Below are 11,717 nucleotides of genomic sequence, written 5' to 3'. Positions count from 1 at the left end.
TGAACTCTATAATTCAAGCTAACAATACACATGCATGCTCACCACCACATACACTTTCTTCAGTCACCTCTCTGTCTCTGTCTGTCTGTCTATCTCTCTGTGTCTCTGTCTCTCTGTCTCTCTCATGCACACACACACACACACACACACACACACACACACACACTGTTCCAATGGGTTTATATACCAGTCTCTTTCTCTTCTTATCACTAAGTTGAACTCAGGAATACCTCAGGAATACATAAAGATTGAACACAGACTGCCTAAAAAGGGCAGGAAGTATTCATTTCATTGACTTTACTTTAGTCAGGGTTCAGTGTTTGCTAAGTTATGTTGTATACATCACTTGTCAATTGAGCCATTTTTTTTTATAGTTAAAATGGAGGTAGTAAAAGTAGATAATACCTTAGGTTACAGAAACTGTCTGCTGAACATTGTCCTCAAGGATCACTGTTCTCTATACTTGTTGACATTTACCAATATTTAAATTCATACATATCCTGACATAAATAGGTGAGTGTTTAAAATATATTTCCATATGTGTGAACCTGCTGAAAACTTGTTTAATACAAACACAGGTATATGTAGGTTTTTCTTTTTTTCCCCAGATTTAGAAGGCTGATGTATTTTACATCATGTAGCATTTTAAAACAGAGAAATGGATGCCAAAGTACTGGTTTGTAGTGATGCTCTCCCAGGGTTTCTGTAGGAGCACTGTAAGTCTCTCATAGTCATCTGTCTATAGTTAATATGTTTTTCTGTCTGTCATTAATCTTTGCATTTTATTTGAGATTCTGTCAGCTCACAGGATTAAATTCTCTGTGAATCCATGTGTAACCTTTATTATTGATCACAGAAAGCACATCTTCTTTGTGTCTAATAAAGTACAGTAGAAAAAGACATGTTATTTCTCAAAAGCCCATTAGAAAATGTTTCTGTCTTTCTGACAGACATGGGTGTGCCTTATATTGTGAATTATAAGTGATATCTGTTTTTTACCAAGCAAACAGCCTGATAACATTAAATTACATTTATAAATAAGAGAGTGGAGAACACCTGACATGTATATGCTTAGTTGACTGCTGAGGTAGAGTTTTTTTTTTCTTATTTTAATTAAATATACATGTGTCTTAGTTGGGATTTTACTGCTGTGAACAGACATCATGACCAAGACAACTCTTATAAGAACAACATTTAATTGGGGCTCACTTACAGGATCAGAGGTTCAGTGCAGTATCATCAAGGTGGAAGCATGGCAGTATCCAGGCAGGAAAGGCACAGGAGGAATTGAGTGTTCTACACCTTCATCTGAAGGCTGCTAGGAGAAGACTGGCTTTCACGTACCTATGACTGGGTCTTAAATCCCAATCTCACAGTGACCCACTTTCTCCAACAAGGTCACAACTTCAAACAATGCATCTCCTTGGGCCAAACTCATTCAAACTACCACATTCCATTCCCTGGTTCCCATAAGCTTGTTTAAACTCATGAGACCATGGGGGCAATAACTAACCATAGCATTAGTAGAAAAATACATTTAGTCCAGCTTCCAAAGTCCCTATAGTTTATCACAATGTCAAAAATGTTTAAAGTTCACAGTTGAAAGAATCTACTGAGATTCATCCAATCACTTAACTGTAATCCCAAAGCAAGACAGGAAACCAACTGGGCAAATACCAAACTCTGCAACTCTATGACTGATGTCAAAGCAGTCTTCAGATCTCCACCTCTTTTTTTTTTTTTTTTTTTTTTATTATTGTTGATTGTAACAAACTTCTTTCTCTGTAGGAAGCCACGGTTAGTGGTGATACATCCGCCATTCCAAGATGGCTCAGGCATCGTGTCCTCCCACAAGTAAACAACTGACTGCTCAGGTGCAAGAGGCAAAAAGCGGGCCAAAAGTCACTGCCCATCCTGGGGCATATTATGGGTAATGAGTGAACAGCCAATCAGAAGTGAATACATCACTCTAGGGTGTATTTAAGCAGCGCCTCTTCCTGTCTTTCCATCTTTTCCGCTTCTGCTTATACAAGTAAAGTCTGGCTGTAGTAGTAGTAATCACCCGAATATTGCTTCATGTGTCCTTATTCGCGGGCGAAAAGGGGACAGGAGAGGCACACGGAACATCTGGCGTCGAAAATCCGAGAATTTCAAGGCGCCACGGAGAGACCCCCCCCCCCCAAGTTTTGGGGCGGGTTAAAAGACTACAGGATCGAGGTACGTCTTTGGAAGATATGCCTGGGGTGGAAGCTTTCGTTGCATTGCTTTTGCTTTTAGCTTATTTGTGTTGTGAGAAAGAGATCCACCCTAGCATACCAGAACCAGGGTGTGTTAGCCGGCATCAGGCCAAAGAGCCTGGAGAAAAAGATCAGGCCAAAGAGCCTGGAGATCAGGCCAAAGAGCCTGGAGAAACAGATAAGGCCAACGAACCTGGAGAAAGGAAAGAGTACTCAAAAGGAACAAGGGCTACTGCAGAGCTCATTAAGCTTAAGGACCCTCCACCAGTTGGTGGAGAGAGAGTGGAGGTCAATAGGACTCCCCTTCACCCCATTAAGGAGCTTGAGGCCATAGACCTTAGCAGCTCCGAAGAAGACCTAATGCTAGGAGAGGAACAGGAGGCAGCCACCTATGCAAAAAATAACTGTTCTGAGATAAGACTAAGAAAGACCTTGAGCCACTCAGCCCAGCCCCATCGCCCTTGGCCTGCGCAGGCGGCTCGCTCATGCTCAAGGGTCCCCTGCCTTGCTTCCCGGCTCGGGCTGTGGAAACAGAGGCGCTGCGACGGGGCCGGGCCAGACCGGTTACAGGGGGCGTCTGCGCTCTGCTATCTGTGGTGGCTTGCAGCCCAGCAGAGCGAGAGCAAGGGAGCGTGGCGTGAAAGACCGCCAGAGGAGGGAGACAGTCTGCTCTGGGAAGTGGCATCCCGCCAGCGGGCACACGGGGAGTGCCCCGTGAGCTTAGAGCAAGCAATGCCATTAATTGAACAGATGATCTTTGAAAATGCCACAGCTGAATGCCGTGCAGCCATTGTCCCTTGTAGGAACAAGAGGCTACAAGATTGGCTGAGAGCTTGTTGCAGCCCGGGGAGGGGAGCTGTGTTTGTGCTTATTCCACAGGTGAAGACAATTCAATTTGGGTCCCTATGCAGCTGGTGCAGATTGTGACGAATGAAGCTAGATTGCAAGATTATGGTTCTGATTCTCCTGATACTGATGTTCGATTTGGCGATAAGTATACCACTATGGGACATAGTTAGATCTTGGCCTGTTCCCATGCCAGTACATTTAAATGCTGCAGTACCGCCATTGTTTACAGCTATTGAGTGTTACTTGGTTGCCCCGGCCTCAGGCGCATCCGCCAACAGCCTGGGTCATAAATGCTACAAGTTTTCCATTAAAGTTTACACTTTGTTTTGTGGCAGCAAAACTTTACAGCATAAAGGTAATCTACTTGGTGTTGATTTTAGAAAAAATAGATTGCTTACATCGTTAAAGATTGGTTTGTTTCTCAAAATTATGGTTATGCTCTAATATTACAAAAGAGGCTTAAAAACATAGTTAAACTGCCAATATTCCATTGGTTACAGTTGGTAGTTCAACCGAGAGTTTGAAAATTTTTGATTTGCCTATGTTTATAGAGAAAAGATACAACACATGTCTTTTAAGGTTTACAGTTTAAATTTAAGGTTTAAAGTTAAAGTTAAGGTCAAAATCACACAGTTCAGGACTAGCCAAGCCTCAGAGAACAGGCCGGAGGGAGGTTACATTTACATTTGAATTAAGACAATGCAGACTGAGCTGTAGAAGCCCAGGTGGAACATTTCTCCTGGGCTGGCTTCACTCCTTATTAGCAGTTTTGCTCAGAAGGTATCTCACAGCTCTGGTATGTTAAATAACTTGGGGTCTCTCCAAGTTATTTAAATTCAGTTCTTTGTTCCAGTGTCCGCAATCCACACATGATCTTCTGGGATTCTTTAAAAAGCTTGGATAACTTCTTCAGCTCTACTATCTGTAACACTTTAGACTTCTGTTGAATCCACACCACTGCAGCTGTTCTTGATAGTCAGCCCATGGTATTGGCATCTCTAATACAGTGAGGTCTTCTCCTGTGACTAGGCTTCACCAGTATCCTCTCATGAGCTTACTCTTCGTGATGCCAAGTCTCAATTCCTTTGCATGACCCCTTCAGTCCTAACAACTGCAACTGGGGCTGCAACTTCACCAGTGGCCTTCCCTGGCCTCTCAAAGTGCCAAACCTCAGCTGATCTTCATGATCCCTTCATACCTTCGAATCACGTATCATGTGGGTGACACTTACCAAATTACAACTGCAGCATGGAGTACAACCTTGGCCATTTGTGGATCACACCTTCTTTGTACTCTCAGAAAACAATTCCTAGAAGATTTGACCTCAGTGATGCTGCTATCTTCTAAATTATTAATAATTTCTTAGCTCCAGCTAGCCAGCATCAATTCTCCCAATAGTCCCTTCTATTCTTGACTCTAAAGCCAGAGGCACATGCCATAGCTACCAAGTTCTGCTACTTTCTGGGGCTGAACCATGTCCCCCCCCCCCTTATTTTATTACCAGCTCTCTGCTTTTCAACTGCTTTATTGCCTAAGCTTGGCTATACTGATACTTGCTCTGTAGATTGACCTTGAACTCAGAAATCTGTGTGTCTCTACTTGCTGAATGCTGGGATTAAAGGCATGTACCACCACACCTCGACAGATGCTGTTCTTTACCTAGAACCTGCTCTGTCCCAGGCTGGTTTTGAATTTAGACATCTGTTTGACTTTTTCTCCTTGGATTAAAGGTGTGTATCACCATGTCTTGGCCTAAAGGTTTTTTTTTTTTTTTTTTTTTTTTTTTTTTTAAATTGGTAACTTTATTTGTTTACATTTCAAATGTTGTCAACTTTCCTGGTTTCCCCTCTGTAAACTCCCTTTCTCATTTCCCAATCCCCTGCCTCTGTGAGGGTGCTCCCTATCGCATCCACCAACTCCTACCTCACCACCCTTGCATCCCTCTATGGTGGGGCATTGAGCCTCCATGGGACCAAGGCCCTCCCTAACCATTGATGCCAGATAAGGCAATCCTTTGATACATCTGCAGCTGTAGACATGGGGTCCCTCCATAATTTTTGGTTAGTGGTTTAGTCCCTGGGAGCTCTGACGAATTGAACATAGTTTTACCTGAATGTCCAGCTATATCACCCCCGGGCATATACCCAAAAGATACTCCAATATATAACAAGGACACATGCTCCTCTATGTTCATAGCAGCCATACTTATAATAGCCAGAAGCTGGAGACAACCCAAATGTCCCTCAACTGAAGAATGAAAACAGAAAATGTGGTACAATTATACAATGGGGGTGCTCAGCTATTAAAAACAATGACTTCATGTGTTGAGGCCCGAGATGGTGTCCCTGTTCAGGCGCCAAAAATCTTGAGGCCCTCTCCACTCCGCGCTTGGTGACCACTGTTTTCCGGCCCAAGCTGACGCTCTGGTCTTCGGGTCAGGGTTCAGCAAGAGAGAGAATGAGAATGAACTCAAAGAATGGAGACCAGACAGAGTGTGATTCAATCCTGTTTATTCTTCAGTCTCTCTTTCTAGTCCAAGTCCCACTTCTTGAGTTCCTAGTTCCTAGTTCCTAGTTGTACTCCTTGAAGTGTCTTATTCTCTGTTACTCCAAATTGTTCTCCAAGTTGTACTCTCTAAAGTGTCTGATTCTCTGATCTGTCTTATGTCTCATTTCTAAGCCATGCCTTTTGGTCACACCTTTAATCATGCCCTTAGGTCTTCTCTCTAAATCTGATCTCTAAGTCACACCTTTAAGTTACACACCTTTAATCTCACACACCTTTAGTCTCACACACTCAAGGAAAGTCCTGGGTATCTAAAGCAAGATGTTATCAGAGTGTGCTCAGCTGTTGTAGGCTATTGTAATCCAAGTCTCATGTCAGGGTATATGGCTCAAGATGGCTGCAAAGCTGATAGCCGCTTTCTGCTAAAAAGTCGGCTCCCAACATTCATGAAATTCACAGGCAAATGGGTGGAACTTGAAAATATCAATCTAAGTGAGGTAACCCAGTCAGAAAAGAAGACACATGATATGAGCTCACTGATAAGTGGATATTAGCCCCAAAGCTCAAACTACCCACAATAAAACTCACAGACCATATGAAACTTAAGAAGAAGGAAGACCAAAATGTGGGTGCTTCACTTAGAAGGGAGAATTAATAATTGTGAGAGGTAGAGGGAAGGAGGGATCTGGGATGGTAGAGGAGGGAGAGGTTAAAAGGGAGGGCAGAATCAGGTGTGGGAGGAGACAAGGGAGAACTATTAAGGATCAAGAAATTGGACAGAGATAGGTAGCATTGGGGCATCGGAAACTGGGGTTAGGCATTAGAAAGTCCCAGATTTCAGGTAAGGAAGAGGTTCCCAGGACCCACTGGGGATTACATTAGCCAAAATACCCAACACAGGAGAGACTGAAGTTGTAGATACCTTGTCCTAAGATTTCCATAGCCACTGTTCCTCAAGATTCAGATCAAAAGCCTGTGTCTTCAAGCCTCAAATTCTGGATCACAAGTGTGTTATCTGTTTCTGTTTTGTAGTTCATTTGAAATTAAAAGTGCAAAGTATTTCTTATTCAACTGAAAACAAAAACAATAAGCTTAAGTGTGTGGGATCTTGCCTTGAGATCACCACTCCATTAATCTTTTTATGTCCTTCAAAACATGATTCAGTTTCATTTGATTTCTGGTGTCCTTTTATTACTTTAATTGTGTATTTTGTATTTTTTTCTTTCTGAGGTTGCTATGCTTCATCATAACATTCTACATGAGACCAAAACACAGAATAAAGTCTCTGTTGGGCTCTTTTGAGGCTTCCTTTGTCAATTCAATTAATATAATATTTTGATTTTAGCCTTAGGTAGACTCGTAAAACAAGGGCAAAAAGCCACCACATTCTTCACCAAAATACCACAAAAACAGTCTCTAGGTTACATACTTAAATTCTTTTCCACTAAAACCTCTTAGTTCAAGTTTGGAGAGTTCAAGTCACTCTCAGCAACAAAGTTTCCCATATTCATAATAGGATAGCCCATTAAACACCATTGAAGCTGTAAGGCCCACCAGGAAGGGAGAAACTCCCTCTCAGCCCACAGGAATTCATAGCCACCCCAATAACTGCAAGACACCGAACTTGATGAAATTAACACGAGGTATATTTGATTTCAACGCATTGAGGCCGCACATCAAGTCTGTCCTACGAAGAGGCAAGTAATGAAGTATGACCCCCACTTAGAGAAGAGATAGAGCTTTTAAAGGAAGAACTGCCACCCAGGAAGACAAGGGGAGAAATCATGATTAAGTATCTATAAAAAGCACCTGTCCAGTGTTCAGCTTCCATGACAGGTTCAAGGAACGGTCATGGGGAAATATCAAACCCTATCTAATTTGTCTTGTGGTCAGTTCTGTTCCTGGTATCCAGGGTGCATGGGCACACTGACCTGAACTTTCAGCTCTGAACTCTTATCTTGTGGATAGCTAGTTTCCTAGGACCCAGAGCACAGAACAAGCTGATCTGCACTCTTGACTCCATTTGTGGAAGGTTTACAATTTTTTAACTCTTTCATTTCCCCATTTCTTCTGATGTAAGTGTTCTAATCATAGAACTCATTTTAGTATCTTTATAATCTGGATTTTTCTGACCCTGTAAAGTATGATATTGTTGGCATAACATCAAAATCTGAACAGCACTTATTTTTTTCTCTAACAAAGGTAACTAATCTATTTAGAGATGTCTTCTACTTTCGTCACTGTAGGGGTGGTCAGAAGCACCAGGTATGGTCCTTTTTAGTGAGGCTCAAGGTTCTCGACCTGGTGGTGGCAGATGAGAACAGCATCTTTAATCTAGAACTGATGAGGCACATTCAGGTCTTCAGTCTCATAAGCTTCTTTTAACTGCTCCCAGACCTCATGTTGGACCTCAAGTGTTTTCATGTGGACAAACAGGGATTTAGAAAGAACAACATCAGAATCATATATTTATCTATTTCAGTAAGTGATAGAGACCCCCCCCACACACACATAAAACCTTAAAAGGTATTAGCTTAAATTATAACCCAGAACAAGGCAAAAGGAAGGAGGGCTGTCCAGTCATCTCCCTGTCAGTCTCCAAGGCTAATTAAGCTTTTATTTATCTTTTTTACCTGTCCTGAGCTCTGGGGTCTGTAAACACAATGTAATTAATTTCTAGCTAGGTGGCCAGTCCCTTACTTACCTGGGCAACAAAGGCAGGTCTATTGTCAGACCCAATTATCTTGGATATTTCAAACCTAGGTTCTCTTCTAAGATCTTCTTAGCCACCACATTGGCAGTCTCAATCTTTGTAGGAAAGGCTTTTACCCAGCCTGAAAAAGTATCTATAAAGACGAACAAGTATCTGTTACCATATTTAGCAGGTTTGACTTCCATGAAGTCCAGTTCTCAGTAGTCCCCAGGTCTGTCTCTTTGAAGTCTTTTTCCTGGGGGACATCTTGAATACCCAGCATTAGTCAGGGCACAGGCCTCACAGTTTTTTATTACAGTTTCAGCTACATCAGATAAGTTCATCACATAAAATTGAGAGGACTTTATCAAGTTCTTCAGGTGTTTAGCTCTTAGGTGAGCTAAACAATGTAAATTTGTCACATATATTTGTCTTTCTCTCTGTGGAAGGACTATTTTAACATTGATTAATTAATTAATATTAATTAATTAATATTAATTGATTAATATTTTCTAGGACTTTCAACAGTCAGGATCATAGCTCTTTGAGCAGTCTTTTTAGCAATCACCTGATTTTTTTTTTTGCAACAATATCCTGGGTTTTTTGATGTCCAGGACAATGACTTTTTAGCAGTCCCCTCTGTCTGTAAATTGTCCCATGAATATTGGCAGTGGCAAAAGCATATCTGTTGTCAATGTCCTTTCTGGCAGGCTGCTTGCCCGAATCACTTGTTTCCTGTCCACTACTGCCACTCCCACCACTCGCTTACCTTCAATCACAAAACTGCTCCTGTCAGTATACCAGTTCAGATTCCCTGGCCAAGGTTGGTCTTCTGCCAGAATGTCAATACATCGATGGACAGGGGGAGGAATCATCAGTCTCAGGCAGCAAGGTGGCAGTGTTCAGGATGGCTGGGGAAGCAAAGATCACCCTTTCATGTGGGCATTAGTCATCTATCGATCAGGGGGCTGCCTGATAATGTTCTCAAGGGAGTTGGGTCTCACAACAGTTGTCTGTTGTCTCAGAGTCAGTTTATCAACATCTTTGTAAAAGCCAGCAGTGTCTAGAAACTCTCTCATTTGTCTTAGTTTAAATGAAATATCTGACTTCTTTACTGGTAACAGGGGGTTGTTCTATGGTGACTGGCAAGGAACCAGAATGTTTCTCTGGCTTCACAACTCATTGGGTATTGCCGTACTCCAATAGAGGAGGCACTGGTTTTAATCCAAACTTTTGGAAATTCTGTTAACCATTTACTAATGTCGGGGCTTCTTGCTGTTCTGGAAGCTCATGAAGCTGGTACTCATCGTTTAGTTTTAAGGCCAATATCATAGAGGTGGGGGGTTCTCTCAAGACCCCTGGTCTTGTCTGAGTAAACTTTACCTTTGTCTCCCTCCAACAAAGGCATAGGGCACTCAGGAATAACTGGAATGAGACACTTGTCCTTTCTCTAGATCAACAGTATGTGAAGTAGGCACACTGATTTTTTTTTTCTAACAGTTGTCTTTGTATCTCTCTGTTCTCGTTTGGTCTTCTTCTTCTGTTGCCCAGGCCCTGTCCTTTTTCTCTCTCTATCTCTTACAACTGCGGCCAGTATTCTAGCCTTCAGTCTCTCTTTTGTGGTATATTTTTTCTGTCTCTTTAACTAAATCCTGCAGGGTATAATCCTGTAATCCCTCTATATGCTGTAACCATATCTGTCACCAGAGCCCAGCAGGCAGGGTAAACTGTCAGCCACTCCCTACCTGTAGCTGTGTTGAAGTCTCAGTCTGGTCGGTTAAGGGGGCCTCTAACAGGATCTTTTCTCATTCTTCTGTGGTAAAGAAAACTTGTAAAAGCTGCTGGCAATCATCTGAGGTAGGCTGGTGGAAAAACATTAAAGACTCTTTCAGTCTGGTCAGACTGGCAGGGTTATCTGAAAAGGAAGGGTGATTAATCTTCCAGTTTAGTCTGTGTCTCGTTCTACAGAGAGCCAGGACTCAGAAGCCTGGCTTTCTCTTTTTCACCCATGGTGGTGGATCTTGGACCAGGTCTTGCCACAGAGTAATGTATGGCTGTTGATCGGGATATGACCCTGGTCTTTCCTGAAAAATAATAACTTTAACTTTAAAAATAATAGTAGTCAAAAGTCTCTTCTGGCAGCTGGTCAACATCAAAAGTCAGTCACTCTGAGGCACAAAAAATCTGTAATGGTCTTTTCTTGATTTCAACTGATAAGTTATGTGCTCTGGTTCTAACTTTAATCCAATAGTGTGGGGTTAAACTTTAGTCACAGTCTGTCTCATTGCACAAATAACATAAAACCCAGACAAAACACACAGAGAGACTAACAAAAACCTGTCTCCATCCAGAGTGCCAGCCAGGAAGGATTCCACATCTTCCCCGGCACCCTATGCCAGCCGGGAGTGATTCTACTTCCTTTCTGGACCCTAGTACCAGCCAGGAGTGATTCCACATCCTCCCCAGCACCAGTGGGAACTTCCCAGATGTCTCTGGGGGTCCCTATTTTCCTGAGACGTCTCTCAGGGCTACAGTCGGTGATTTCCCTAGCACGTCTGCCAATCACTCCATTAGTCTCCTCTAGAGACAGAAACGGCTGTAAACAGCTACAAAGAACCGAAAGTACTTTCACAAAACCAGCTTACTGAGACGGTACAGACAAGAGAATGGGCCCCAAACACAGCAAACCACAGAAACAGAGACAATAAATTGACCCAAAACACAGATATCATACTTCCAAGAGGGTTCTTAGAGCTTAGGGTGGTCGCAGTTTCCTGGTCAGGAAACCAAGATATAAGGCCCACCAGGAAGGGAGAAACTGCCTCTCAGCCCACAGGAATTCATAGCCACCCCAATAACTGCAAGACACCGAACTTGATGAAATTAACACGAGGTATATTTGATTTCAATGCATTGAGGCTGCACATCAAGCCTGTCCTACTCAGAGGCAAGTAATGAAGTATGACCCCCACTTAGAGAAGAGATAGAGCTTTTAAAGGAAGAACTGCCACCCAGGAAGACAAGGGGGGAAATCATGATTAAGTATCTATAGAAAGCACCTGTCCAATGTTCAGCTTCCATGACAGGTTCAAGGAATGGCTCTTGTCAGTATGCACTTCCTGCCATCCACAGTATCCACCTTTGGTGACTGTATATTGGATGGATACACAGGTGGAATGGTCTCCAGATGGCCCCTCTTTCAGTTTCTGTCCCACACTTTGTTTCTATATTTGCTCCCTTGAGTATTTTTGTTACTCCTTTTAAGTAGGACAGAAGCATCCACACTTGGTCTTGCTTCTTCATGAGCTTCATGTTTTCTGTGAGTTGAGTCTTGGCTATTCCAAGCTTTTGGGCTAACATTCGCTTATCAGTGAGTAAATACCATGTGTGTTCTTTTGTGATTGGATTAACTCACTCAGGATGATAATTTCTGT

The 11,717-nt window shown here is 42.5% G+C and overlaps 1 long non-coding RNA gene across 1 annotated transcript; it reads right to left on the bottom strand.

The window, feature by feature from the left end:
• Positions 1 to 7,202: 7,202 nt before the first annotated feature.
• On the bottom strand, positions 7,203 to 10,450 carry LOC143443827 (uncharacterized). The gene is made up of 4 exons (XR_013113123.1): positions 10,029 to 10,450; positions 9,053 to 9,194; positions 8,296 to 8,437; positions 7,203 to 8,000 (listed from the first exon to the last, which is right to left on the bottom strand). It is a non-coding gene; the product is annotated as an uncharacterized LOC143443827 (long non-coding RNA).
• Between the last annotated feature and the right edge of the window lie 1,267 nt (positions 10,451 to 11,717).

The sequence above is a fragment of the Arvicanthis niloticus genome, chromosome 10 (assembly GCF_011762505.2).
Source record: "Arvicanthis niloticus isolate mArvNil1 chromosome 10, mArvNil1.pat.X, whole genome shotgun sequence".
Lineage (NCBI taxonomy): Eukaryota > Metazoa > Chordata > Mammalia > Rodentia > Muridae > Arvicanthis > Arvicanthis niloticus.
Note: the sequence above shows the minus strand (reverse complement) of the source record. Positions and strands in the feature narration are given on the sequence as shown.